The sequence below is a fragment of the Oryx dammah genome, unplaced genomic scaffold (genome assembly GCF_014754425.2).
Source record: "Oryx dammah isolate SB20612 unplaced genomic scaffold, SCBI_Odam_1.1 HiC_scaffold_21, whole genome shotgun sequence".
NCBI lineage: Eukaryota > Metazoa > Chordata > Mammalia > Artiodactyla > Bovidae > Oryx > Oryx dammah.
The window spans coordinates 21162964-21186625 of record NW_024070205.1 but is presented as its reverse complement, the minus strand read 5'-3'; the positions used below and the strand labels follow the sequence as shown (position 1 = coordinate 21186625).

The 23662-nt window shown below is 38.3% G+C and overlaps 1 protein-coding gene and 1 long non-coding RNA gene across 9 annotated transcripts in view; both read left to right on the top strand.

Moving 5' to 3' along the window:
* The window catches only part of RASAL2 (RAS protein activator like 2), a 394323-nt gene that overhangs the window by 251297 nt on the left and 119364 nt on the right, over positions 1–23662 (top strand). The gene's annotated exons all lie outside the window — the stretch shown is intronic.
* LOC120880532 lies at positions 20487–21819 on the top strand. Its single transcript, XR_005725050.1, has 2 exons — positions 20487–21249; positions 21682–21819. It is a non-coding gene; the product is annotated as an uncharacterized LOC120880532 (long non-coding RNA).

The following is a 23662-nucleotide window of genomic DNA, read 5'->3' as shown; positions in this document are numbered from 1 at the left end:
TTATCTATTGCTGTTATAAACAACCATACACTCAATGACTTAAAGCAACACCTATTAATATTTATCATTTCACAGTTTATGCAGAACCAGAATATGGGCAGGGTGTAGTTGGTTGTCTGCTCGGAGTATCACAAAGTCAGAAACCAAAATATCAGCAGACTGCCTCCTCATCCGGAGCTCAGAGTCTTCTTGTAGCACTGAGATCCTTTCTTTTTTGCTGGCTATTGGGAGGGAATCATTCTCAGCTCCTAGAGATCACCTTTGGGTCTCATTCCTGTGGCATTCCGAGAACATGGCAACTTACTTCTTCAGAGTCAATCAGAGAATCTTACTCTAGTCTGCTATGTTGGAGTCCAATATAAAATGCAACAATCACAAGAGTGACTGTACCATCATCTTTGCCATATAATACGGCAGAGTCAAGGGAGTGGCTATCCCATCTTATTAACAGATCTTGGGTCCTACCCAAGGGTAGAGGATTATACAAAAATGTGGGTACCATATATATCCACATCATAAACACCAAGCCCTTGTTCATGATTCTTAATTGTGTTTCTTTTTTTCCCCCCTCTCAAATTGAATATAGACCATTCTATTGAAGTTAATGATACTCTAATTCTGGCAGGTTAACAATCTTATCTTTCTTTCCATTAATATTAGTTTTATGAGGCATGTGCTTTTCTGTGACAGCAGCATTTTCATTCTCAATCTGCCACTCATTTTTTAATAAAATAAAAAGACAATATAATTGTGCAAATATTGTCAAACAAATTCTGATGCCAAATTAACTGTTGATGAACATGTGACCCTGCCTCATATTTATCATCAACAGATGAATGACAGTCCTGAATTTTTTTAATTATTGAATTAAAAAGTTACAGACCTGTGCATTCTCAAGTTATTCTGTTGAAGAATGCTATAAACTCTCAGGAAATCCCTAGGCATCTAAAGATGTTGTTTTAATATTTTTAAAATTTTATGCCATTTTAATATTTCAAAGAAAAAGAATACATTGAAGATGTCTTTTCATTCATTATATTTATACCTATAGATCCTTAAAGGCTGCACATTATTCCACTGTAGATTTACCTGTTCTCCTCCTTAAGAACACTTAGTGTTTTTAGTTTTTGCCACTACCAACTTTTTGTTAAACATCTTCATACATACATATCTATGTTCAATTGCTTGTGTTGATGTATCTGTAGGACTGGTTCCTAGAAATGGAAACAAAGGTAATTTACATTTCAACACTTGATAGATACTGTTAAATAACCTTGCAAATTTATTTGTTCAGGATGTCTTTTTCTTTCTATTTGAAGTTTTAAATTTTTATGTTTCCTTAATCTCTCTTTTCTGTTGTAATTTCTGGCTTTTGTGTGATGCTTACAAAGGCCTTTCTCAATAAGATTAGGTCTTTATCTGGATTTATTTTTGGATTTTTGAAATGAGATTTTTTTTTTCAATTGTAGAGTCAGTTGTCACAACACCTTTTGTTGAATAGCCTACTCTTTCCATACTGATTTGAAAAGTGCTCTTTATCATTAGCTAAATGTCTATGTGTTTTTTTCTGGATTCTTTTTCTGTTCCACAATTCTATTCCTGTGTCAATATCAAAGTGTTTTAATGCTTATAGATTTTAATATGTTTCTCCTACTGATGTAGCAAACTCTAATTAGTTAGTTCTTCCTTTTCAAATGTATTTGGCTTTTCACTCATACATTTACTTTTCCAAATGAACTGTAGAAGCAAATCACCCCCCACTGCCAGCCAAAAACAAAAAAACAATGTGTGTTGACGTTTCATCTGGGATTATGATGAGTATATACGTTATTTGGTGGAGAATCAACTTTCATACCCATTTCTAAGTTTTAGTTGTTTTAAACTGTATATAAAAGGCAAGTTTTATATATTGTTTTGGGACTTTTTTCACTTAAATATTATATGATTAATATCTTTCCGTGTTGTTGTTGTGTTCTTTATATTTTTGACTACAGTATGACTTTTACATTATTAAATATGCCAAACCAATTTAGAGTTTAGATTGAGTTTGGTACTAGGGTTCCATCTTTTCATTGAAGCGTATTTGGTTTGTTAACTAAAGTTTGCTATCAGTATTAGTGCTACTGTGAACATTCTTGAACGTATCTTATTCATTTGCAGCAGTTTCATTTTGCTGTATTCCTAGGAGTGGAATTTTTGGGTCTTAGGGTGACTAATAATGCCAAACTATTTTCCATCAATAATGTGTATGAGAGATTCACATTATCCCTAATACTTGATATTGTCAGAATTTTAAATTTTAGTCTTGTAATGAAGAGTAAATGTTTGGTTTGCAAAACCTGATTGCCAGTGATACTGAATAGTTTTGGTAGGTCTATATATGTTAAAGCTTTGGTGAAATTATTTTTCTCTCTTGTTCATTTTTCTATTGAGTTGTTAGGATTTTTCTGTTAATATGAAGAAGTTCTCCACTGATCTCCCATAGCCTATTGGGCACCTACCAACCTGGGGAGTTCATCATTCAGTGTCCTATCTTTTTGCCTTTTCATGCTGTTCATGGGGTTCTCAAGGCAAGAATATTGAAGTGGTTGCCACTCCCTTCTCCAGTGGACCACATTTTGTCAGAACTCTCCACTATGACCCGTCCATCTTGGGTGGCCCTACACAGCATGGCTCATAGTTTCATTGAGTTAGACAAGGCTGTGGTCCATGTGATCAGTTTGGTTAGTTTTCTGGGATTGTGGTTTTCATTCTGTCTGCCCTCTGATAGATAAGGATAACAGCAAAACCAATACAATATTGTAAAGTAATTAGCCTCCAATTAAAATAAATAAATTTATATTTTTTTAAAAAAGGTTTATGGAAGCTTCCTGATTGGAGAGACTGGCTGAGGGGGAAACTGGGTATTGTTCTGATGGGCAGGCCCATTCTCAGTAAATCTTTAATCCAATTTTCTGTTGATGGACCAGGCTGTGTTCCCGCCTTGTTGTTTGACCTGAGGCCAAACTGGTGGAGATAATGAAAATAATGGCAACCTCCTTCAAAAGTTCCCATGCACTGCAGCACTCAGTGCCCCTGACCCGGCAACAGGCTACTGTAGACCCACGCCTCCACCAGAGACTCCTGGACACTCAGGGGCAAGTCTGGCTCAGTCTCTTGTGGGATCACTGCTCCTTTCTCCTGGGTCCTGGTGTGCACTAGGTTCTGTTTGTGCCCTCCAAGAGTCCGTTTCCCCCAGTCCATCAAGGCTGTATGTTGTCACCCTGCTTATTTTACTTATATGTAGCGTACATCATGCAAAATGCCAGGCTGGATGAAGCACAAGCTGGAATCAAGATTTCTGGGAGAAATACCAATAACCTTACATGTGCAGATGACACCACACTTATGGCAGAAAGTGAAGAAGAACTAAAGAGCCTCTTGATGAAAGTGAAAGAGGAGAGTGAAAAGGTTGGCTTAAAACTCAACTTTCAGAAAACTAAAATCATGGCATCTGGTCCCATCAATCATGGCAAATAGATGGGGAAACAATGGAAATGGTGAGAGACTATTTTCTTGGGCTCCAAAATCACTGCGGATGGTGACTGCAGCTATGAAATGAAAAGAACCTTGCTCTTGGTAGAAAAGCTATGACCAACCTAGACAGCATATTAAAAAGCAGAGACATTACTTTACCAACAAAGATCCGTCTGATAAGAGCTATGGTTCTTCCAGTAGTCATGTACAGATGTGAGAGTTGGACTATAAAGAAAGCTGAGCACCGAAGAATTGATGCTTTTGAACTGTGGTGTTAGAGAAGACTCTTGAGAGTCCCTTGGACTGCAAGGACATCAAACCAGTCAGTATTAAAGGAAATTAGTCCTGAATATTCATTGGAAGGACTGGTGCTGAAGCTGAAACTCCAATACTTTGGCTACCTGATACGAAGAACTGACTCCTTGGAAAAGACCCTGATGCTGGAAAAGATTGAAGGCAGGAGAAGGGGATAACAGAGGATGATGAGATGGTTGGATGGCATCACCGACTCGGTGGACATGAGTTTGAGTAAACTCTGGGAGTTGGTGACGGACAGGGAAGCCTGGCATACTGCAGTCCATGGGGTCACAAAGAGTCAGATATGACTGAGTGAGTGAACTGAACTGAACTGATGAAGAAGTTCTTTTTATGTTCTTGATAGTAACCCTTAACACTTGTGTGTATTGTGAATATATTCTCAAGTTGTAACGTGTCCTTTCGCTTTCTTTTTTTAAGGTCATTGAATGGACGAAAGTTCATAATTTTGTGTAGACAAACTTATCAGTCTTTTAAAGTTAATATTTCATGTTTACAAAATTATTTCCTACCCCAGGCCCTCAAGATAATTTTTATTAGGAGTTTTAAATTTTTGTTCTTGACTTTTAAGCTCTTACTCAAAAGAGGAGTTGGTTTTTATGTTATATGTTTATGCTACTTTCATATTGATAACTTTTACTTGCCATATTTATTGAATTCAGTTCAGTTCAGTTCAGTCGCTCAGTCGTGTCCGACTCTTTGTGACCCCTTGAATCGCAGCACGCCAGGCCTCCCTGTCCATCACCATCTCCCAGAGTTCACTCAGACTCACGTCCATCAAGTCCGTGATGCCATCCAGCCATCTCATCCTCAGTTGTCCCCTCCTCCTCCTGCCCCCAATCCCTCCCAGCATCAGAGTCTTTTCCAATGAGTCAACTCTTCGCATGAGGTGGCCAAAGTACTGGAGTTTCAGCATTAGCATCATTCCTTCCAAAGAAATCCCAGGGCTGATCTCCTTCAGAATGGACTGGTTGGACCTCCTTGCAGTCCAAGGGACTCTCAAGAGTCTTCTCCAACACCACAGTTCAAAAGCATCAATTCTTCGGTGCTCAGGCTTCTTCACAGTCCAACTCTCACATCCATACATGACCACAGGAGAAACCATAGCCTTGACTAGACGGATCTTTGTTGGCAAAGTAATGTCTCTGCTTTTGGATATACTGTCTAGGTTGGTCATAACTTTTCTTCCAAGGAGTAAACGTCTTTTAATTTCATGGCTGCAGTCACCATCTGCAGTGATTTTGGAGCCCAGAAAAATAAAGTCTGACACTGTTTCCACTGTTTCCCCATCTATTTGCCATGAAGTGATGGGACCAGATGCCATGATCTTCGTTTTCTGAATGTTGAGCTTTAAGCCAGCTTTTTCCCTCTCCTCTTTCACTTTCATCAAGAGGCTTTTTAGCTCCTCTTCACTTTCTGCCATAAGGGTGGTGTCATCTGCATATCTGAGGTTATTGAGATTTCTCCCCGCAATCTTGATTCCAGCTTGTGTTTCTTCCAGTCCAGCGTTTCTCATGATGTACTCTGCATAGAAGTTAAATAAGCAGGGTAACAATATACAGCCTTGACATACTCCTTTTCCTATTTGGAACCAGTCTGTTGTTCCATGTCCAGTTCTAACCGTTGCTTCCTGACCTGCATACAGATTTCTCAAGAGGCAGGTCAGGTGGTCTGGTATTCCTATCTCTTTCAGAATTTTCCACAGTTTATTGTGATCCACACAGTTTATTGTGACCTCCCAGGTAGATAATAGTAAAGAAATTCTGCCTTTTAAACTTAAGATCAAACGGACCAATTTTTGCATATGTCTTGAACTGTTTTGTTCCAGTTCATTCTTATACTAAAGCCCAATTTGCAACATATTCAAATATTAACCAAAGGAAAATAAAGAGTTGATTGCTGTATTTGTTTTCTGGTCATGTCTTCGTATGGCATTTTAACAATCCAAGTGAAAATAAGTCTATTGAAATTTTTTGGTAGTTATTGTTTTTAAGTGCCAAAAAAGATGTGAAACCACTTGATTTTTTTGTTGTAATAATATATACACTCAGTCATCATAATCATTATGTATCCATAATCATTAGTACCCATAAGTACCACATGTCCAAAGTAAGGTTTTCTCTTAAGTACAGCAAATATTTTTCTTTTTCTCCAAGCATGTTACATTCCCTAACTTGAAAAAATTACTTAATATGATGGATAAAAATTGACATGGTTTCCATTGTAACAGTAGCAGTAGCAAATCTGTCAAGCACAACATCACACAGCCTTATTAAAATACCTGTAGGGTCAAATACCCGTGTCACATATCCTGATCAGGCCTGGAAACATATTTTCATTTATTCATTTGTTTAACAAATATTGAGTACCCTGTGCCACGAGTGCCAGTGCACTCACGTTCCCTTTGTTAAAAGATACGTGTGAAGAACAAACAGGTTATCAGAAAGGTAGAAAGCAATAAAACAAATGTCTGTACTCTGTGAATCCAAGTTGATCTTTTTATTCCTTCACTTTAGAAACTATGGGATCTGGCTTCCCGATTTTGTTGGGATCTTTGGATTACTACACAATTTGTTTACCCTTCTCGTGCTATCTCAGATCATTGAACAGTATAAACAATTTTGCTTTCCACTTAATAACTGTTCACCTTTCAAACCTTTCCCAAAACGTCGAAAAATTTTATAGGAAAAAACTCTAATGTGGAATGTAGTTAGGAGGGTCAACTCTCGAATAGGAATATCTAACTCCTGGCACCTCCCACCTCCAACCCCTTACTGACTGTGTGACTTCGTCAGTTCTCTCAGCCTTTGTGGTGCTTGTTGTTGTTCAGTCACTAAGTCGTATCTGACTCTTCATGACCCCATGGACACACCAGGCTTCCTCCATCCTTCACTATCTTCTGGAGTTTGCTTAAATCCATGTCCATTGTGTCAGTGATGCTGTCTAACCATCTCATCCTCTGCTGCCCCCTTCTCCTTTTGCCTTCAATCTTTCCCAGCATTAGTCAAAGTGTAGTGAAAGTCTCAAAGGCGACCCCATGGACTGTGGTCCACCAGGCTCCTCTGTCCATGGAGTTCTCCAGGCAAGAATACTGGAGTGAGTTGCCATTTCCTTCTCAAGGGGATCTTCCCAACCCAGTGATCAAACCTGCATCCCAGCATCAGTCTTTTTCAATGATTTGACTTCTCGCATCAGGTGGCCGAAGTATTGGAGCTTCAGCTTTACAGCATCAGTCCTTCCAGTGAATATTCAGGGTTGATTTCCTTTAGGATTGACTGGTTTGATCTTCTTGCTTGCTCTCTACCTTAGTTAGTTTTAACCTCAGTTTCCCCAGATATAAAATGGGGGAAATAGTACTACCACACAGGTTGTTATGAGGAATAAATGAGATTAAAACTCTGTTGACTGAAAAAAATACACAATATGAGAATTGTGAGTTAAGTTTTATTTGGAGGCCAGATGAGGACTATAGCATGTCAGTTAGCTCTGAGTAGAGTGACTGTGCTGAAGAGGTTCTGTTGGGGGGGAAGAGGGGCAGAGTAAGTATATATGTTAAGAATTCTAGTATTTTTTTAGATATGAAAAAATTTGGGCTCATAAAAATCATCCCCTAAAAATAACTATCTGGAGGCCTGTTCCACATGTTTTACCCCCAGCACAGAGTGCCTCATTCCTGATCTCCACCCTGAACTCCTTTCAGGGTGTGTTGAAGGTCAGCAGCTTGAAGTGACTAGTGATTTAAGTCTTGTAGAAGCAGATGGCAAATGCCAGTTTTCAATTAGCATATGCAAAGCACTTCATGTACTACCTTCAGTACCTTTTAAGCACACAATATATTTGATCTTTTATTGTTCATGATGCAAATGTTCAAACTATTGCTGGTTCTAGAGATGTTACAAAAGATATATTCACTTTACTTGCATAGCATCAATACGCAAGCCTAGATGTATAGGCTTATCCCATCCATCTACCCACTCACTCAATAAATATTGAGGGTTTATTAGCTTGATATTGTGTTAAGTAATAAATAATAGACTCCAGGTATTGCTTTGACTACAATTAATTGTAAAGTTTAACTTTTTAAAGAAAATTAATTTAAGAATAATTATATGTTAGCTGCTTTCTGGATCTTTTTGAGAAAGAACTTTCTATTCATTAACTACAGTTGTCAGTTTATTTACATTTTTGCCTTAAAAGAATAGCTTTAGTGTTTAAGGAATCTAATTATCTTAATTCTATATAGTCATCAACTTCCTCAAACAAAATCTGCCATTAGTCTTTGACACATTACTTTTAAGCTTCTGTTTTATAATAGTGTTACTACCTTTATTTAAAAAGCTGCTTTACATTTTGACACTAGTTTTCACTGGAGGATATTACCTGTTTTAAATAATCATACAATAGGAATGCCTCTTATAATGTTAAATCCATATTTCTCTGTGGCTTCACATTTCAAAAGTGCTGCTTCCTAAATCCAAATGAATGAAAATTCAGCTTAGCTTCATTATTTCTTTGGCTTTAATCATAACATAATGTTTCTGACAAGTGAAAACAATGCTTGAGTGCATTCATTGATATATAACTTATAATATGTAAGTGATTTGAGGAACATATATACATATATATGTGTATGTGTGGTACTATTTAAATGTGTTGAACTGAAGATTTTGTAAAATTCAGCTCTATTCCTCTTATAGTAAAACATCTCATCAAAATAAAAGGAAAGTTATGGTTTGACATTCACATTAGAGGCAAAAGGTTGTACATATCCAAAAGAATATCAGGATGGAAATGCAGTCAGTTTACTTATCCGTTACCTTTTTTGTTGTTGTTGTTACCATTTTTGAAAATTAGTTATTTCTCCTTCTAGTCCTTTGTCACAACAGTGTATTGAATGTTAATAAGTTTAGTAGTACTCCTTTAAAAATACAACAAATGTTATTTTAATATGATGTAAGTAAGTAAAGTCACTCAGTCGTGTCCGACTCTTTGCGACCCCATGGACTGTAGCCTACCAGGCTCCTCCCTCCATGGGATTCTCCAGGCAAGAGTACTGGAGTGGGTCGCCATTTCCTTCTCCAGGGGATCTTCCCAACCCAGGGATCGAACCCTGGTCTCTCGCATTCCAGGCAGACGCTTTAACCTCTGAGCCACCAGGGAAGCCCCATAGACTCTTTCTTTGAATTAATTATATTTGCAGTCAGTACTTATGATTTCTCAGTCACCATTGGTTAAAGTCAGTTTATTTCTCAAATAAAAGACTTTGTATGATACCAAAATATAATATAGTAGATTTTGCACATAGAGGCAAATTTAATTTTATCCTTAAAATATCAACCAATATCAGTTTTAAATTTTCTGATTTTGGTAGTTGTTCTGGATTATATAAGAGAATGTCCTTTGTTTTAGAAAATACACTATGAAGCCATTGGCAGTAAAGGGCATAATGCCTCCAAGTACCCAAATAGTTTAGAAGAATGTCTATATAAAATAATAGTATATGCAGAAAGAATGATTAAGCAAAGGTAACAAAATGTAAACAGTTGGTGAATCTAGATAAAAGGTATATAAGGGTAGGTGTACTGCACTTGCACCTTTTTTGTAAGTTTTAAACTATATCAAAAAGTAAAACTACACCCCCCAAAAGACTACCAACTTTGCCAACTTTAATTATCAATTTATAAAAAGATCTGTTTTCATATATTACTTGCCTTTGCTCATTCTCTTTTCCTGTGTGTAAGAACAGTAGAGTAGGGGAAAAGAGACTGATTGAGTAGTTTTTGTTTCTTCAAAAAGGATGGAAATCCTAGAAGAGTTAGGAGGAAAACATGGTACCTGTAAAATTAGAAAATAATTCTCTTCTGCTGTACAGTTTTAGAATTTCTGGTGTAGTAAGAGCAGATTGAACTGAACTGAACTGAAGAGCAGGTTATATGATATGTCTTAGTTGGATATCTTTTAAAATATTTATTTATTTATTCTTGGCTGTACTGGCTCTTTTTGGTTGAATGTGCTCTAGTTGTGAAGAGCAGAGGCTACGCTCTAGTTGTGAAGAGCAGAGGCTACACTCTAGTTACAGGCTTTGTTGTTCTGAGACCTGTGGGATCTTCTCAAAACAGGGACTGAACCTGTGTCCCCTGCGCTGGCAGGAGGATTCTTAACCACTGGACCACCAGGCAAGTCCTGGATATCCTTTTAAGGTGTAAAGGTTCCCAGGAGAATGTTCATGACAGCATTATTTAAATTTTAAAAAATGGAAAGAACTCAAATGGCTGTCAGCAGAATACTATCCAGCCATTAAAAACAATTAAGTAGTGACCCATGCTGCAGCATGAGCACAAGTAAATGAAAATCGGGCACTAAAGCCACATTATGAATTCATTTATATGAAATGTCCACAATAGGAAAGTTCACAAAAATGAAACATAGATTAGTTAGTTGCCTTAAGGGCTGAGAGGTTAGAAAGAATGGAAGTGAAAGTTGCTCAGTTGTGTCTGACTCTTTGTGACCCCATGGACTGTCCATTGAATTCTCCAGGCCAGAATTCTGGAGTGGATAGCCTTTCCCTTCTCCAGGGGATCTTCCCAACCCAGGGATCAAATCCAGGTCTCCCACATTGCAGGTGGGTTCTTTACCAGCTGAGCCACCAGGGAAGCCCAGAAATACTGGAGAGGGTAGCCTATCCCTTTTCCCAGGGATCTTCCCAACCCAGGGATCACACCTGGGTCTCCCACATTGCCAGTGGATTTTTTACCAGCTGAGCTATTAGGAAAGCCCAGAAAGAATGGAGAATAACTGCCTATGGACACAAGATTTTATTTTGAGATGAGGAAATGTTCTGGAATTAAGTTGTAGTGATGGTTATATAACTTTGTGAAGATATTTAAAACCACTTTTAAAAGATGAATTTTATGCTTTGTGACTTTTATTTCAATAAAGCTTTTACCTAAACAAAAGTAAGGCCTAATGAACTACTCCTGCCTCAAAGTCTATTCCATCTAAATAAGAACAAGAGCCAAAGACCCTATAACTTTGTATGATCTGGCTTCCTATTATTTCACAGACCTTGTCTTCTTTTATGAAGATGAGGGTCATTCCAATCTACCTGCACTGGTCTCCTGACTGTTGTTACTTCTAGGCCTTTTTATTGGTTTTTCCCTCTTCCTGGAAACCTAGCAACCTTTACCCAAAACTCGGTCTCTCAAAGGTGCCCTCCTTGGCTACCTCTAAAATTTAGACCTCTCAGATATTACCTACTGCTGTTCTTTGCTTTACTATTCTCCTTGGCTCTATTCACCATCTAACACAATATATATTTTACTTTTTAATCTTATGTACTGTTTATCTCTTCCTCCCATAACATAAACTCCATAAGGGCAGAGATTTTGCCCCTTTCATTCCACTACTGAATCCTAGGGCTTAGAACAGTGCTTGGCACATACTTATCACTAATGTTGTCAAATAGGTGCATTTGAAAGTATAAGAATAGGCAGCTATAAGGAAAATCAGGAATGTTAAGTAATTAATTGAAGAGAGAGCTACATGTTTTATACTTTTTGTTTGAATAAAAATTGTTTCCTATAGGACTTTGAGACTAAGGAAATGAAGAAATAGCTTGTGTTCAGTGTCTTGAAAGTAAAATAAAAAGACAGTCATTCAGTTCTTAAAATGAAAATAAAACTTTTTTGACCAAGGCAAATAATTCTTTTATTTATTTTTCAGTCATAGGTGCCTGGCAGACAACTATACATGTATTAGTTACTTTAAAAATATTGACAGTGACGTGTAGACCTAAATCAGGAGTCAGTAAACTACACCTCACAGCTTGTTTTTTCTTTTTTTTTTTTTTCATTAATAAACTTATATTGGAATACAGCCATGCCATTTCATCAGCACATTGTCTGTGACTGCTTTTGTGCTCTAACAGGCTTCCCAGGTGGTGCTAATGGTAAGGAACCCGCCTGCCAACGCAGGTAGACGTAAGAGACACAGGTTCGATCCCTGCGTCAGGAAGATCCCTTGGAGAAGGGCATGGCAACCCACTCCAGTATTCTTGCCTGGAGAATCCCAGGGACAGAGAAATTTGGCAGGTTGCAGTGCATAGGGTTGCACAGAGTCAGACACGATTGAAGAGACTTATCACACACTTAGGCACTGCTGCTGCTGCTGCTGCTAAGTCACTTCAGTCGTGTCTGACTCTGTGCGACCCCATAGACGGCAGCCCACCAGGCTCCTCCGTCCCTGGGATTCTCCAGGCAAGAACACTGGAGTGGGTTGCCATTTCCTTCTCCAATGCATGAAAGTGAAAAGTGAAAGGGAAGTCGCTCAGTCATGTCCGACTCTTAGCGACCCCATGAACTGCAGCCTACCAGGCTCCTCCGTCCATGGGATTTTCCAGGCAAGAGTGCTGAAGTGGGGTGCCATTGCCTTCTCCCACTTATGCACAATAGAGTTCAAATAGCTCTGAAGGAGACTGTATAGCGCACAAAGCCTAAAATGTTTACTATCTGGCCTTCTATGGAAGAAGTTAGCTAACTCCTGCCTAAATTAGTCCTTGTAGGATATAGATTAGTGTAGTAGGGAACCTTGGCCAAATATTGAGAAGTTTAAATTTCATTTCTCTGACTACCTTTGTTACCTTGAACAAGTTTTATGATCTTTGGTTTTCTCATCTGTGAAATGAAGATAATATGCATCTTACATTGTCATTTAAGAGTTTTAAATGAGGTATATTATATGTAAAACACTTAGTAAAGTGCCTAGAAAATACTTCAGTAAGTTATAGCCCGGTGAGCAGCAGATGCATTTGCGTATGTGCGTGTGTGTACACACACAAACACACACACAAAAACATAAAGGCCCTCAAGTAGAAATTCTTTCAGTCACATTTTCCAGATGCTTTCAATGTTATTAGGAAAATAAGGAATAAAGTTAACAAATGCTGATTAATGTTGATTAAAGTCCTTAGTACACTTCAGGCACACAATAAATCACCAAAGTCTATAGGATTTGGTCATTTGTTGAAAAGACTGTCATCAGGCATTATTTCTTAACTGTGAGCCCAACTTAACAGTATTTCAAAATCTTTGGCTCATATTTTAGGAAAATGTATAGTCCACTATAGAATGGTTACACTGTCAGGTAAATTTCATTGCTTTATCTGTAAGGAAAATTTTACATAGGACTAATTCAAATTATGTTTCTATTGTAAGCAAAGAAAAACAGTGTGATACTCTATATATTATGAGAAAATTTTAACCTAGAACTTTTTCTTAGGTACCTCATATGCTAATTTTGTTTACAGAAGGTGAGTTTATAGTATTGGATTATTTTGATGATGCCTTTCTGTCTGTACAGTCTTTTCTTTGGTAAAATACATAAAAGACCTTTTCCTTAACTAGATTCTGTTTCGGCTGTTGATTTGGAGACTAGTGGTACGGAACCTTACATCAGGAACATATGGGATCCTTTTGTATTAATCTATCTTTAGTATATAGGATCACAGTCTTCCAGTAATATATCATACAAGGAACATTTACTAATCGTTCACTATATATATAGGCATTAAAATTTTTTAATTAGTAGAACACACTTTTTGCCTTTTAAAGGTACAGCAGAGGAAATAACTACCTAAACAAGATATTTCGGTAAAGTACTAGGAGTAATAACAGTACCCGTGTGGATGAGAAAGCTGTTAACTCTGCATTAAAGTGCCAGGGAAGACCTGGAGAGGTGATATTTGAGCTGAGCCTCAGTGGATTAGTTTGGTGTCAAGTACGTATGGTTGAATGATACCTCACAGGAAGTATGAAACTCCACAAAAAATTTTGAGCACCTACTATGTGCCAGATAATGATTGTGTTAGAGATACACCAAAGAACAAAGCAGGTAGACTTTTTTTCCTGCTTTTGTTAGATTACTCTAAGAAGTCAAACGTGAAGAGGCGTTGGAGAGATGTAAACAGTACAGAATGGCTGAGCCAAGGAGAATCAGAGGGCCATTACCAAGAAAAAAAAAAATAAGAACCATATCTCACCAGAGTTTGAACTTGATGCTCTAGGCCAATGATTTCAACCTGGGAGCTTCAGAAATACTGGTGTGTTATTAAGTTCCTACAAAGGAATTATCAATCCATGCTTAGATGCTAAGTAAGCAAGACATTTCAATAAAAGTCTTTTATATGCATTTATTACTGTTTTTCAATTTTATGTAGTTATTTTGAGTAACAAAATATAGATTTATTTAAATATTATGAATTTATATTACCCTCCCTCCCCCTTTTTTATGTTTTCTATTTTCTTAATCAATTGGTGCCACTGCTAGAACAGCTTTTAAGTCACTGTCTGTCAAAATGACTAATTTTAAAAAGAGATCCTGAAATATCCAGCCTGAGATCTCCTGCCAAAGTGGAAGCTGTTGAAACTTTCAGAGCAGCCAACCAAAACTTCAGTAAATATTAAGTGAACCCTTCAGTGCCAGGCACTGCTCTAGCTGCCAGGGTTACAAAGCTGTGTCCTCAGGGAACTTACTAGTGAATAAGAGTCCAGATGAAGAATAATGAAGTAAACGTGGGAAAGAGGGTATGGATTCAGAGTATATTGAGATAGTAATCCTTAAGCAGTAAGAATGCTCTCTGAAGGCAGATTGCTAGAATAGAAAGAAAGAGTGGATTGTGGGGAACAGAGCTAATGTTTTGCTAATGCAGGGGAAAGCTCTGAGTGATTTTTTTTTTTTTTCACAGTAACAAACCCAATCAATCTCCAGAGAACAGGGATATTAGTGATTTATGGGTCTCTCAAAATACATCTTCTGCTTGATTTTTCTCTGCCTATTAATAAGGTATAAGCCTGTGAGATAATCCTAAATCAAACCATGTAGATTTGTAATGTAAATCACATAAAAAAAAAATCCATCTGGCTCTGACTCCTTTGCAGTGACATTGTAAGTGTGACGGGAGTTGAAGGACAGTAGTTTGTTCCATTCATGGATCTCTGAATCTTTAGCCCAACAAGCTCACTTCTCTTACTTCTTTCAGGTTTCAGCCTTCTTTCCTTTACACACACACACACACACGCACACACACACGCACACGCACACCCTTTTCTTTCTGGCTAAGAAAGACAAAGCTATTGACTACCAGCCCAGAGTTGCCCCCAAGTTCCGACCACCGGCTCAAATTCTTATGAAGTGGACTTGTAATATCCTTAATGTTGCTGTTGGCAGTCAGTTACAGATTCCATTATTGTCGATCAATGCAGTCGCCATGCGAGGTTGGGGGAGGGATGGAGGAGGAGCAGAAGAAAGGAGGGATGAGAGCTTCCTATTCACAGATTTATCAACCTGCCTTTGCTTGCAGGAAATCTTCGTCAAGGGGGCTGGGATGCTGTTGAAACAGCTAAAGCAGGAAAGGGTTAGGGGCTGCAGTTCTCTCGGCAGACTGAAAGGGAATTTGAAAACCTTTCTTAGAACAAAACAAAATGCTGAATTTGTTCCTTTGCCTTTGTTTTTGTTTGATGATATGATTTACTTAACTGATTGGCTATTGTGCTGTCCGGTTATCTAAGCTGTCTCAGTGTAGGAACCTGTTTCTTTTTCTTTGAGTATCTTTGTTCTTTATTTTCCTTTTGCTCTCTTCTGACATTGAACACAAATCATTATTCAGTTTTATGCTGGCTTTTCTTTCAGGCTAAAGCTTAACACCAAGAGACTGAAGGACAGACCTTTCTTCCCTTCTCTTCTATCACCCTCTTTTAACCCTCTCTGTTTCCTTCCCCCTCCCCCCGTTGTATTAGATTGGTGTCACAGAGACAGAATTCAGAGTGGAGGGAGGATCACAATTTCTCTCTCATTATTACCGCCTAGCCAGCAATTTAGGTGTTAGACCCCCGAGAATTTAGTCTCTGTATCTTTCTTTTCCCTCTCCATCATTCAGTAATTGTGCTCTGTATGGAAAAGTTTTCTGGCTGGAGAATGAGTCTCCTTTCCCCCGGTGATGTGGCCGAGTGGTTGGATAGTAGCACGGAAGAGGAGAAGAGCCTTCTGTCATTTCTGGGTACGGTAGGGCTCTGCTTGTTCTTTTAACCCTTTGTTGTCTGAACTTCTCTTACTTTGGGGAGCATGACGCCCCCCACCCCCAAATTGTCTAAAATCCACTTTCATATTTTTAAAAGGGGGAAGAGGAATTAACAGAATTTGTTTAAGTTGTTTGCTTTTCAAGTTTTGTTTATGTCTGTAGAAATAGTGCCACCAACATTGGCTACGAGAAATAAGAGACAGTTTGCTTGGCTTTAACAAAGAGTGCCAGCTCCATGCAAGGCTTACCAAGTCATCTGGTCAGCTGTTTGTGGTATTTAGAGAACTTCTGCTAGTCAAAATATATTGTTGTTTTACTATACCTTTCAATACAGAGATGATGAGGCTTGCCTTGTGAGCGTGGGAGTAGGCTTTGTGTGCAAGAAAAGCCAACATATGAATTGAGAAGTAGCTTTTATGCAAGGTTTGAAATATTTGTAATGTTCATATATAAGATTTCTACTGAGTATGTAAAAGAGAACACAAGAACCAATTATTACTTTAACTTTCCGTTTACAGGTGCTTTCTAATAAATTTCTAAGTAAAGAAATTATTGGTTATGGTATTATTGATATAATAAATTACTAGGAAAGTTAGGCTATAAATCCATTGCACTTAGATATCTTAAATTAATAGGAGAGCTTGATATTTATAAAAATCATACTTGTGAATACTTTGCTAGATTAATAGTCACCTTCAAATTTATTTTTTTAATAAATTTGATTAATTTCATAATATGTTTCCCTAAATACTCGTATACCTTTATTATAACGGGGCACAATTTATGGTGTTCTAATTATTCCTCATGAGTATTCTCTGTGACCTGTGAAAAGTCTTCTGCCATTCCAAAAGATATCTCTATCTTATTTTACTTTCTTTTGTTATATTTAGCATACATTTCTACTTTATTAATTCAATTAGGTTTTCAGCTTTAAAATTCCACAAATGATTTCTTTTTTTATGCAGTTTAGATGTAAAGAATCATCTTAATCTTTTTTGTTTTAATTCTACAAAGACTCCGTACATGTATTTAGATATTAATCCTATTCTTACTTTGCTTATCATCGCCTCACTTATCTTGGGCATTTGGGTGACTTTAAGAAATGTGTGTATCTCTTAACTCCTCATTTCTCTGAAGCCTCTCTAAATCCACTTGCTTCACATTTCCTTCCCCCACACCCATAGAGAAATAGCAGTGAAGAAAAGCAAATATCAATATTCCTGAGTAAAACCAACCACTTAGACCCTACTGCACTGTGGGCAGGGAAAGTAGTCATCACTAAAGATCTTTCCTTTGCTCTTGCATGATATTTTTATGAATTCTGATTATCAGTTCTCGAGATTAATTTCTTTCTTTTTTTATTGGCCATTTCCCTACTATGCCTATAAAGGATTTGACCAAATAAATAGAGATGGTAAATAAAAAGTACTATAGTTTATGCCCCCTCTCACCCCACTCCCATTCTTCTTTAACCACAGATGGTGATAATAAAGACAAAGGATAAAACACAGATAAATCAGAGTCCTGATTCTGCTCAAGGGCTGTAGCAAGAAGTTAGTTACTGAGTGAGTAGATAGCTAGGTATATCCTGTACTCTACTGTGGCAGGGCTGAGCCCTGGGTGAGAGCCGGTCTTAAGTTTAAGGACTGAAGCTCAGTCCTGACCACAGGTAGCAAACACACCTCCATCTGTGGAAAAATAGGCATTTATTAAAGTGGGAGCAAACTGTCTTTGATATAGCTTGGAATAACTTGCAACGAGTCATTTGCTAATGTAGTTACCATTAATGAAAACGTGCTTTTCCCAGTGAAGATACCAAGAGAAATCAATCTACTTTATGGAGAATCTAGGATAAGTGGAACTGAAACGGACATTGAATCAGATAACCAACGCAACTGTCTTTCTTTACCTAAGGAATTTTATGGCTGATTTCCCTCTAGGAGAGAAGATGAAAGAAAAGCACTCAGTGCTGGTCAGGCTTCATTCACTACTTCATCTCTGCACAATAGCTACTCAGCTGATGTTCAGGCCTTCCTATTAATTTAGTGCACTGCTTGTTTGATGAAACTTCATGAAAATGTGCCCTCTTCATTAGCCTATTTAAAAATTCCATGGCTCCCTCATCACCTGTCAGATAAAACTCCTTACTTTAGAAATTATTCTGGCCCTTCCACCTCACATCCCAATATTCCTTTTGGCATTGCTAAGTCAGAGATAGGGAGGACCCTTCATTCTACCAAAGTGATTAATTTTCTCTATCTGGAACAAACCTTGCCCTTTCTTATCTTTGCATGTGCTGTTTCTTCTATTAATATCATCTGTGTTTCTTCATCCAAACTGAACTTTCCAAACCCTACCCCTGTTTCAAATCTTGCTCATAAACAAGATACTGTGTTAGGTACTGTGGCTGGATACAAAGAAGTAGAAGATAGAACTGCTGAGAAGCATAGAGTTTAGTTGGGGAGAAAACAAAAACTATGTACAATTAAGTGAGAAAGAATTAATAATTCAAGACAAGAGTGGAGAAAAATTAAAATAAGGCAGTACCTGATTGTAAGATGAATTATCCAAGAAAAAAATTGCTTTGAGCCTTTGAAGAATAGAGACATCATTTTTAACTAGTGATACTGAAGATCAACTTATAGAGATAGGTTTTAATCTGAATCTTCAAAGATAGAATCTATTTTTATGGAAATGGTGGAGTTTGCTGTATGAAGGGAGTGTCATACGGAATATTAAATTATATTCATGTCTAAAGAGTAAACTGATTTGAAAGGAATGGAAAGTTCATTTGAAGAAGTGTTGAGAAATAATACTTGAAGGATTTTTGGTGGCTCACTATTTAGGATCTTTTCATAACAGGCTAATTAGTGACAACGTTAACCCTGAAAGCAATTGAAAAGAATTAAGATTCTTGAACAAGAAAAAGATATGGTCAAGATCGTTTTTTTAGGAAGACATACCTGAAAGTGTCACATTGTTGGAATAACCTTGAAGCAGTTAAACCTCTTTGATAGCTATGACAGTAGTCCAATATGAAATAAGTGCTTCTATTTTAACATTTAACTCTCCATATTATAATTAGGTGTTTCCTTATTTATTATTAATCTAGACTATGAATGCCTTCACGTCAGGGGCTCAATTCTCTGTCTTTTCAGTACCCAGATACACTTCAGGTATCCATGAATATTTGCACAGCTCAGATGAATAATTGAGATGAAAAGACAGAGAGATTATAGAGGATTGATCAGAATTTATGACTGATCTGAGGAATGGGAAAAAACATGAATCAAAGACTGTTTTTGAAGTTGGAAGGATGGTGGTACTACTACTAAGAACAGAGAAGTTGGAAAAGGGAGTCAGGTTTTAAGGGGAGAGAGTGATTTCTATTTAGATATATTGAGTTTGAGGGAACTGGTATACATCTGGATAGAAATATAGTTCTGATGATTAGAAATGAAGTCACAAGTAGAGAGTGGTGTTTGGGAGCCACGCTAGAGAAGAAAGATTGTTGGAGCATTTGTAGGTGATGTACTATTGAGAGACTGTCGAGAAAAAGGAGAGAGCAGGAACTGAATCTTGAAGAACGCCAAAGATGGGGTAGGGTGGGTAGAAAAAGAGGAGATACAGAACAGTCCTCATGGTAGGGGGAAAGCCAGCCAGGATGGTGCTATTGCAAGTGGCTCAGTGGTAAAGAATACGTGGGTTCAATCCCTGGGTCGGGAAGATCCCCTGGAGAAGGAAATGGCCACCCCCACTCCAGTTTCTTACCTGAGAAATGCCATGGACAGAGGAGCCTGGCAGGCTACAGTCCATGGGGTCACAAAGAGTCAGACATGACTTCAGAGACTAAGCAGCAACAACAAAAAAACAGAAACAAGATAGAAAAGGTCAGCAGTGTGGTCAGTAGTGTCATTGGTTACAAAAGCCCAAGAAAAGTCAGAAGATACACTGGATTGGACAATTAGGAGACTTTTAATAACCTGTGAAGTTATCAGTGCTATTTCATTCATTAGAATGGAGGGAGAAGTCAGATTTTATAATATTGAGAAAGACAGAAGATGGTGAGACAGTGAGTCCAGTTCAGTCGCTCAGTTGTGTCCGACTCTTTGCAACCCCATGGACTGCAGCACGCCAGACCTCCCTGTCCATCACCAACTCCCGGAGCTTGCTCAAACTCATGTTCATCTAGTTGGTGTTGCAATCAAATCATCTCATCCTCTGTTGTTTTCTTCTCCTCTTGCCTTCAATCTTTCCCAAACTCATGTTCATCTAGTTGGTGTTGCAATCAAATCATCTCATCCTCTGTTGTTTTCTTCTCCTCCTGCCTTCAATCTTTCCCAGCATCAGGGTCTTTTCCAGTGAGTCAGTTCTTCACATCAGGTGGCCAGAGTATTGGAGTTTCAGCTTCAGCATCAGTCCTTCCAATGAATATTCAGGACAGATTTTCTTTAGGATGGACTGGTTGGATCTCCTTGCAGTCCAAGAGACTCGACAGTGAGAGCCACAGGTTAAGTCTCTTATCTGGAGAGACCTGTGACTGACACAAAGAAAAAGGTACCTGTCTTTTAAAATTAGGGAGACTGATACTGAACTTACAAGTAAGTATCTGTTGAAACAAACATTTTAAACTAAACAGCTGAACTCTCCACTCTGGAGGGAAAGAAAATTCCCAGGAAGAGAACAAAAGATAACAACTAAAAATCCAGGTAGTGAGTTGCCCTGGGGGCGTTTGCCTGACTCAGAATTCCTGAAAGTTAAGTTTTAATGGTCACAAGATAGGTGACCATAGGAGACAGGTTTAGGGACTGAAGTGAGGAATTAGAACTGAACGCCCCACCCCGTTGTCCCTCATAGGACAAGTTCCCTGAAGAGTGAACATGGAAATTTAAAAATCTGCTCACAGACAAAAATTGACAGATCTTATTTATCTTAGTCTGGACTGTTAAGAGAGGAGGACAAAACTCCCCTGGGAATTCATAACAACTGTTGTGATAAGGTAAAACTAAAATAGTGGACAATAGTAGTTATGTCAGAGATAGGAAGGGGTGATTGAAACTGAAGTATTTTAAGATCTTTGAATTATTCAAGAGAAGGTGAGAAATCAGGACTAGCTCTAGGCTTTAGGTACACATGTTAAAATGTTAACGACAACTATTAAGAGAATAAAAATAGAATGTATAGCTTCAAAAGCGGTAGAGGGGAAAATGAACTTTAAAAACTTGGTCATTCTGAGAAATAGAAAAACAAAAAGCATAGAAATACAGTAACTAGAAAAAATAAGATGGTAAAAATAAAATCCGACTATATCAGAAAACACAATATATGAAAATGTTAAGAGTAAGGTATGTTAGGTAAAGACGACCAGGTACACCAAAAAAAATCTCTGACAGGCTTTAATGGCAGAGCGCTCCCAGGCGGGGTTCCCAGACCCGAACGGGGCAGGTCGAGGGGATCCGCGCGGAACCGCTTTGGGAGTTTGTTTATATATGCACGTTGCGAGGGATGGCTGGGTTAGCGGATGGGAGTTTGGATAGGCTGCTGGTTCGCGGCTTTGCGAGCTGATAGATTTCTCCACGTGGCTGAGGCGGGGCGGCTTATGCATCTGAGGTGGCGCGGTTCATGCAGCTGGGGGCGGGGCGGCTTTAGCTGGCAGAGTATGCTGTCCTTGGTCCCTGGCATCTGGGAGGCTCCCTCCGTTAGGGACTTCCCCCGCCGGCGGTGGAGGGGGGGAGGAGGGGCGGCCCATCATGGCCCCCGGGGTCCGACCTTACAAGGTATGTTAGACTTAATTTTTGTTTTTAGTGCTGTGAATAAGAGAGACATTAGTGGGACTTCCCTGGTAGTCCAGTAGTTAAGACTCAGCTTCTGCTACAAGGAGCACCAGTTTGATCACACATGCTGCATGGTGCAGTAAAAAAAAAATAGAGACTAAGAACCTAGGAAGGTGAAAGCAAAAGTTTTGGTGGTGGTGGTGAAAGGTATAAAATAGAAAGTTAGGATTAACATATACACACTACTGTGTATGAAATACATAACCAACAAGGACCCATGTAATAACCTTTAAGGGTAAGTAATCTAAAAAAGAGGATATATATGTATATGTATAACTGAATCACTGTGCTGTACACCCTGAATTTACGTGATATTATAAATCAACTATGGGCTTCCCTGGTCAGCTGGTAAAGAATATGCCTGCAATGCAGGAGACCCTGGTTTGATTTCTGGGTCAGGAAGGTACCCTGGAGAAGGAATAGGCTACCCACTCCAGTATTCTTGGGCTTCCCTGGTGGCTCAGACAGTAAAGAATCTGCCTGTAATGTGGGAGACCTGAGTTCGGGTTGGGAAGATCACCTAGGTTGGAAAGATCCCCTGGAGGAGGGCATGGCAACCCAGTCCAGTATTCTTGCCTGGAGAATCCCCAAGGACAGGAGGTACATGGCTGGCAGGCTACAGTCCATGAGATTGCAGAGTCGGACATAACTGAGCGACTAAGTGTGCGCACACACATAAATCAACTATACTTCAAAAAAATAAATTAAAAAAAATTTTTCTCAAAAAAACAACAAAAACCCTCCATAAAAGTAAAAGTTTTGGGAGATGATATACCAGACAAATACTGATTAAAAGAGAGCTACCATAACCATGAAAATGAAATCAAATGAATCTTTATGTCATAAAATGTTGCTAGAAATACAGGAGATCCCTATAGTAGTAACAAAATATAAATATCACTAGAAAGTTATAACAGTTTTATGTGCACTTAAAAACAAAGCCTTAAAATTTATAAGGCAAAAATTGACAGAAGTATATGGAGAAATAGATAAATCTGTGACCTGACCCTATCTACAAAAATTATTAAGGGTATTCAGTTTAGTCTCTCAGTTGTTTCTGACTCTGCCACCCCATGGACTGCTGCACGCCAGCTTCCCTGTCCGTTACCAACTCCTGAAGCTTGCCCAAACTCATGTCCATCGACTTGGTGATGCCATCCTCATCCTCATCCTCAGTTGTCCCCTTTTCCTCCTGCCTTTAGTCTTTCCCATGGGCAGGGTGTTGAGGGTATAGAAAATATTAAAAAAAAAAAAAAAAAAACACAGTAAGCTTTAGTTAATGGACACACTAGAATTCTGAAGTCCAACAATTATGTAGTCTTCTGAAGTACATGTGGAATCTTTATGAAAACCAACAGTAGATTGAGGCATAAATGCTGCTGCTGAGTCGCTTCAGTCGTGTCCAGCTCTGTGCGACCCCATAGACGTCAGCCCACCAGGTTCCCGAGTCCCTGGGATTCTCCAGGCAGCCCACTCCAGTGTTCTTGCCATTTCCTTCTCCAATGCATGAAAGTGAAAAGTGAAAGGGAAGTCGCTCAGTCGTGTCCGACTCTTAGTGACCCCATGGACTGCAGCCTACCAGGCTCCTCCGTCCATGGGATTTTCCAGGCAAGAGTACTGGAGTGGGGTGCCATTTCCTTCTCCATTTGTTGAGACATAAATAAATCTCAACAAATCAAATTCTTTATATCATGTAAACATATTCTCTTGATCACAGATGAACTAAGTCAAAAATTAGTACCAAAAAAAATTTCTCTTAAAACTTTTCTTTTTGAAAACTTTTAATGTTGAAAGTTTTTAAGTTAAAAATTCAAAAAAAAAAAAAAAACAATGGAAATAGAACTGAACATCCTAAAAATAGTACATATCAAAACTTATAAAATATTGCTAAAATAGTTAAGTGAAACTTATAGCCCTAATCTTT